Source organism: Lutra lutra, chromosome 8, assembly GCF_902655055.1.
Source record: "Lutra lutra chromosome 8, mLutLut1.2, whole genome shotgun sequence".
Lineage (NCBI taxonomy): Eukaryota > Metazoa > Chordata > Mammalia > Carnivora > Mustelidae > Lutra > Lutra lutra.
This window is the reverse complement of record NC_062285.1, coordinates 128,058,198-128,065,672: the sequence shown is the minus strand read 5'-3', so window position 1 is coordinate 128,065,672 and position 7,475 is coordinate 128,058,198.

Genomic DNA, 7,475 nt, shown 5'->3' with positions numbered 1-7,475 from the left:
CAGGGAGGTCCGTTATCACCACTGCTATTCAACATAGTACTAGAAGTCCTAGCCTCAGCAATCAGACAACAAAAGGAAATTAAAGGCATCCAAATCGGCAAAGAAGAAGTCAAACGATCACTCTTCACAGATGATATGATACTATATGTGGAAAACCCAAAAGACTCCACTCCAAAACTGCTAGAACTTGTACAGGAATTCAGTAAAGTGTCAGGATATAAAATCAAGGCACAGAAATCAGTTGCATTTCTCTACACCAACAACAAGACAGAAGAAAGAGAAATTAAGGAGTCAATCCCATTTACAATTGCACCCAAAACTATAAGATACCTAGGAATAAACCTAACCAAAGAGACTAAGAATCTATACTCAGAAAACTATAAAGTACTCATGAAAGAAATTGAAGAAGACACAAAGAAATGGAAAAATGTTCCATGCTCCTGGATTGGAAGAATAAATATTGTGAAAATGTCTATGCTACCTAAAGCAATCTACACATTTAATGCAATTCCTATCAAAGTAACATCCATTTTTTTCAAAGAAATGGAACAAATAATCCTAAAATTTATATGGAACCAGAAAAGACCTCGAATAGCCAAAGCAATATTGAAAAAGAAAGCCAAAGTTGGTGGCATCACAATTCTGGACTTCAAGCTCTATTATAAAGCTGTCATCATCAAGACAGCATGGTACTGGCACAAAAACGGACACATAGATCAAAAGAACAGAATAGAGAGCCCAGAAATAGACGCTCAACCCTATGGTCAACTCATCTTCGACAAAGCAGGAAAGAATGTCCAATGGAAAAAAGACAGCCTCTTCAATAAATGGTGTTGGGAAAATTGGACAGCCACATGCAGAAAAATGAAATTGGATCATTTCCTTATACCACACACGAAAATAGACTCAAAATGGATGAAGGACCTCAATGTGAGAAAGGAATCCATCAAAATCCTTGAGGAGAATACAGGCAGCAACCTCTTCGACCTCAGCCGCAGCAACATCTTCCTAGGAACATCGCCAAAGGCAAGGGAAGCAAGGGCAAAAATGAACTATTGGGATTTTATCAAGATCAAAAGCTTTTGCACAGCAAAGGAAACAGTGAACAAAACCAAAAGACAACTGACAGAATGGGAGAAGATATTTGCAAATGACATATCAGATAAAGGGCTAGTGTCCAAAACCTATAAAGAACTTAGCAAACTCAACACCCAAAGAACAAATAATCCAATCAAGAAATGGGCAGAAGACATGAACAGACATTTCTGCAAAGAAGACATCCAGATGGCCAACAGACACATGAAAAAGTGCTCCATATCATTCGGCATCAGGGAAATACAAATCAAAACCACAACGAGATACCACCTCACACCAGTCAGAATGGCTAAAATTAACAAGTCTGGAAATGACAGATGCTGGTGAGGATGTGGAGAAAGGGGAACCCTCCTACACTGTTGGTGGGAATGCAAATTGGTGCAACCACTCTGGAAAACAGCATGGAGGTTCCTCAAAATGTTGAAAATAGAACTACCCTATGACCCAGCAATTGCACTGCTGGGTATTTACCCTAAAGATACAAACGTAGTGATCTGAAGGGGCACGTGCACCCGAATGTTTATAGCAGCAATGTCTACAATAGCCAAACTATGGAAAGAACCTAGATGTCCATCTACAGACGAATGGATAAAGAAGATGTGGTATATATACACAATGGAATACTATGCAGCCGTCAAAAGAAATGAAATCTTGCCATTTGCGACGACGTGGATGGAACTAGAGGGTATCATGCTTAGCGAAATAAGTCAATCGGAGAAAGACAACTATCATATGATCTCCCTGATATGAGGGAGAGGAGATGCAACATGGGGGGTTAAGGGGGTAGGAGAAGAGTAAATGAAACAAGATGGGATTGGGAGGGAGACAAACCATAAGTGACTCTTAATCTCACAAAACAAACTGAGGGTTGATGGGGGGAGGTGGTTGGGAGAGGGGGGGTGGGGTTATGGACATTGGGGAGGGTATGTGCTATGGTGAGTGCTGTGAAGTGTGTAAACCTGGCGATTCACAGACCTGTACCCCTGGGGATAAAAATATATGTTTATAAGAAATAAAATTTGAAAAAAAAAAAAAGACTGCAGGCATGGGCTGTCAAGTGTGGAAATGGGAGACAAGAAAATAGTTGGCAATTTCAAGGTAATGCAGAATTGGTGTGGCTAGAGCAAAGAGAGAGGGCAGAAAGGTAGCTAGAATAAGGAGTCGTGTAAGGGGCCGGGTGTGCGGCACTATATGGACTTTGGCTCTTTCCCTGGAACAGGCAGGGAGTGCTGTAGAGTTTGACTTGGCATTTAGCAAGAACTTCCTGGGTGCTGTGCTCACAATAGGCTGGACTGGGCTGAGGGAAGAAGCATGAGCTGAGACAGGACTCAGGAGGTTGTTGCAATAACCCAGAAACAGTATGGTCTGGGATAGCCATACTTGCGATGGAGAGAAGAAATAGAACAGTAGACACATCATGAAGGTGGTGCCTCTGCCTACCAGATCTGCTGATGCAGCAGGAGGAAGATAGGTGAAAAAGAGAAGTGTCTGGGATGACACCCAGCTTTTTGAAGAATGAACTTGCCCTTTACCAAGTTGGAGAAGTCCACAGCAGGGGCAAAACTGGAAAGAAAGATAAAGAATACAGATTTGGACTTACTAAGTTGAAGATATGTTTTAAGACATTCAAGTGATATAGAAGGAAATTGCTTAGAGGACTCGAGTTCACGAGTGGTCAAGGCTGAGGACAAACACTTAGGAATCGACAGCCCTTAGAATAGATGAAAAAGAGGAACAATCCAAAGACCAAGCTTGTGGGCACACCTAGGTGGAGAGGTTTGGATCATAACAGGGAATCTGCACAGGATATTGAGAATGAGCCTCCAGACGGGCAGGAAGGCAGTCAGGGGAACATGGTGACCTGGAAGCTAAGTGCAGAGTGTTTCAAGAAGGCTGGGAACATCGAGAACAAGATGAAGACCAAGAACTGACCGTGAGAGTTAGCAACAAGGTCATTGCTGACCGTGGGAACGAGTTTTAGTTGGAAAAAGAGGAGTGAAAACCTGGGTGGAGTAGGTTCAAAGATAGGAAGAGAAATTGGCAACAGTGCGTAGAGACCAATAGTGCAAGGAGTTCTGCTGCAAAGGGAAGGGAAGAAGGGGGTATTAGGTCAAAAGAGAGGGATTTTTAAGGTAGGAGAAATAAAACCACATTTTTATGATATAGAAATAATCTGGTAAAAGGGGGAGAATTGATTTGGGAATTGTTGGGGAATTAGAGAGACTTGTGGGAGCAAAGCCTTTGATTGGTTAAAAGAGGACAGGACAGGGTTATTTGGAGTTGCCAGGGAAAGGATAGATGGGGTACATAAATTTTGGGGGGGACTTGACTGTTTCTTTGTTTTTATTTTTGTTTGGTGAAATAGAAAGCAATCATGTCAGCTAAGAGTGAGGATGGGGAAGGATGTGGTGGAGGTTTGAAAAATGAGAAAATATGAAATAGCCATCCGCGAGGACGGAAGTATGAATGGACTATGGATATTGAAGGTGAAGGGCGGGCAGCACTGTGGACCTACCTGAAGTGTCTGCTAGCTGATGGTCTGTTTGTATGTGCCTATATCCAACTGCACCTGTGCAGGCAGGGGAATGGCTCCAGTCCGGGTCATAGTCAAGTAACTACAGCAAAGACAGGAACAAGGGAGTTGATGATGTATGCAACAGAGTGATGATATTGATCAACCTAAGAGGGACGTGAAGGCACAAGAGAGGCTAGCAATGAAAGCAGCCATGAATGGTCCCCCTGGGGTTGAAAGACTGTTGGAGTCAGGAGGTGGAAAGAGAGGATAGTGAGCAAAGTGTGAATGTTAGAAAGTGTCACTGTGAAAAAAAATGTTGTAGTTATAAATAATAAGAGTTGGAGCGTGCAGTGGCAGTGAGTGTCAGAGGCTGCATAGAGAGCAAGTTAATTGCTGAAGATAAGGTCAAGGAGCTGGGAGACCACGCAGGGATGTTGAAAGTGTGGAGGAAGGCTGGAGAGTCACCAGACCAAGACCCGCCCTCTTAATGGAGCAGCAGGTGCTTGCACTACAGCGGATGACCACAAGGGAGTGTAGGGGAGTACTGTTTCAGAGGTGAAAATTGTTACTTTTATTAGCAATATTTGATTTTAATGAGGCTGAACTCCACCCCAACCCCGCAGTGATTCACTGGCCATTTGTATTCTTTTTGTGAATTGCCCTTTGTTTCTTTGTTCATAATTTTCTTGAGCCCTTCATCTAGGAGCACTTTTCAAAACTCGTTAACCCTCTGTCACAAATGTTGCTTGTGTCTTTTTCAGTTGTTTGCTGTTAAATGTTCCCAGGCTTGTTTTTTCAAACATACATGTGCTTTCATGTTTTACATAGATCCAACAACACTTTATGGACTCAGTGTTATGTGCCATTTACATAAATCTCTTCCAGTCTATGTCAGATAAACAGTCACCAATATTTTCCTTTAGTATGGTTTTATAATTCACATAATGCTTACATGCACTCAAATATATTGAAAGATTATTTGGTGACTCTTGCAGTTTCTCACCCAGGTAGTAAATTTTTTTCAGGACCATTTTAAAAATATAATCTTCCTTTACATTCTAATTTATTATGACATCATATGCAAAATTTATATTGATCTGGATGTGTTTTTCTGTCAATCTATCTACTCCTGGACCAGCCCTATTGTGTCTGTTGTGGCTTAATTAGTGCTCTGAGATCCAAGAGGTCAGATTCATGGTCCACTCATCACTTTCCCAGTTTACATGTTTTTTTTTAATAACTGTAACTGTAGCTTTAGTGCAATTGGAAAGACAATAATTTGTCCACAAAAGACACAATCTTCTATCCTTCGATCAGTTCCTCTCAATATACCACACTTGTGCACAGAATTAGGAAATCCCAAACTATGGATATCATTCTTTAGCTCCAAACAGAACATACATCAGTTGAAAATACATTTAAGTCAACAATCATAATGGATCTAAAGAGGGTTGCTTTTTTAACAGACCATTTGCCTAAAACGAAATCAGAATCTCCAGACTCTCTTCTCTGTTCCTAATGAGTTTGTTTCTATGGGAATCCGTGCCTGTGAGAGTATGGTTGTCCTAACCACTTGCCACTGTTGGGCGCTTCTAACACAGTACCCTGTTCCGTGCTCTCTGTGTGTGATTTCCAGGACACCAAACTCCCACATTTTCTCTCACCTCCCACCCCACGCCCTCTCCACCTTTTCACTCTCCTTTGCTGGTCCCTCCTCATCTTCTGAGCCCCAAACAATGAGTGGCCAGGACCCAGCCCTTCAATCTCTTCTCCATCTACTTAACTCTGCTAGTGATCCCATCACCCTATGGCTATAAATTCCATGAGTATGCTGTATGTATACATCCTCCCTCCTGCCATCTTACCTTCCTTTTCTATGTCCCCACTTTGAAGTGGAAGAAGCATCTCAAAGTTAATGTGCCCATGTGCCCAGTCACCTGATAATCCCTCAAACTTGCTCCTCCCAAAATCTTCCCTATCTCAGCAAATGGCAGCTCCATTTTCCCAGTTGCTCAGCCAATATCCTTGGAGAACTCCTTAATTCTTGTTTTGTTTTACTCTTGTATCCCACATCTGATGCATCAGCAAATTCTATCTGCTCTACCTTCAGAATATATCTAGAATCTGACTACTTCCAAAGCTCTCGCCCTTTTCCAAAATATCATCACCCCTTTCCAAGGTTATTCCAACCACCTTGCAACTGATGTCCCTGCCTCCATCCTCACCACACACAACACAGCAGCCTATAATTCTGTTAAAACTTAGCCCACATGACTCTTCTGCTCCAAACCACCCAAGGGCTTCCCACCTCACAGAATGAAAGCCAACGATCTACATGCAGAAAAACAAAAATAGACAAATGGGATTGCATCAAACTAAAAAGCTTCTGTACAGCTAACAATCAACATTGTGAAGAGAGGACCTACAGAATGGGAAAAATATTTGCAAGCCATACATCTGATAAAGGGTTAATATCTAAAATATATAAGGAACTCAAATAATTCAATAGGAAATAACCCAATTTAAAAGATGGCAAAAACCCCAAATACACATTTCTCAAAAGAACACATATGAATGGCAACAGATATATGAAAAGATACTCAACATCATCAAAGAAATGTAAACCAAAAGCATAATGAAATATCACCTCACACCTGTTAGAACAGCTTTAATCAGAAAAACAAAGATAACAAGTGTTGGTGAGAATGTGGAGAAAAGGGAACCTTTGTGCACAGTTGATGGGAATATAAATTAGCACAGCCATTGTGGGAAAACATATGGTGATTCCTCAAAAAATTAAATATAGAACTACCATATGATGTAGCCATTCCACTTCCAGGTATATATACAAAGGAAATAGAATCAGTATCTCAAAAAGATATCTGCATTCCTACGTTCATTGCAGTATTATTCACAGTAGCCAAGACACAGAGACAATCCAAGTGTCCATCAACAGATGAGGGCATAAAGAAGAAAGAAGATATATAATAATGATATATAGTTTATATAATACATAATATTCCATTATATTTCTTGTGCTAATATTATGTTTTTATATTATTATATATAAATTGAATGGAATATTATTCACCCATGAAAAAGGAAATGTTGCCACTAATACCAAATGAGTTGCCAAAGGCTTTGAAATCATCTCAAAGGTACTACTGCTCTAGAGAAGACACCACAGTTGCTCCTTGTCTGGGAGAGAGCTACAAATTATTTTGCTTTCACTTACCAACATAAGGCCATTTCTTCAGTGTGGGTCTAGGGGACCCAATTCTAAGAATAATGAAAAATAATAAACAATTTTATACAAATATACAAGAATATACTTGTCTTCTAAGGAGTCTGCAGTACTTCAAAATTAAATATTTAGAGAATAAGCAAAATATGTCATTGAGTGCTAAGTTATCTAAGCATTAATGTCTCCACTGGACAAAGAAGTTTGACTTCATTTAATGGAATGGTTTTGTGGAAAAAGAAATGGGAGAAATGCATGAAACAATAGGATGACCTCAACATTACCAAAAACCTAATGATTAGACATCTGGTTATATCTGGTGCTGGGAGGGGCATGACCCTGTCTTAAGGCAATGTTTCTGATATTCTTTTTTTTTTTTTTTTTTAAGATTTACTGGAGAGAGAGAGCAAGGGCTGGGACAGAGGGAGAGAATCTCAAGCAGACTCCCTGCTGAGCAAAGCACCGGACATGGGGCTCGTCCCCTCAACCATGAGATCATGACCTGAGCCAAAGACAAGCATTGGATGCTCAACCAACTGAGCCACTCGTGTGCCCCAATGTTTCTGATATTTTCAATGGAACGTTTCATTTGGAACAGATGCCTATGTTTCTTCGTTATTCTTG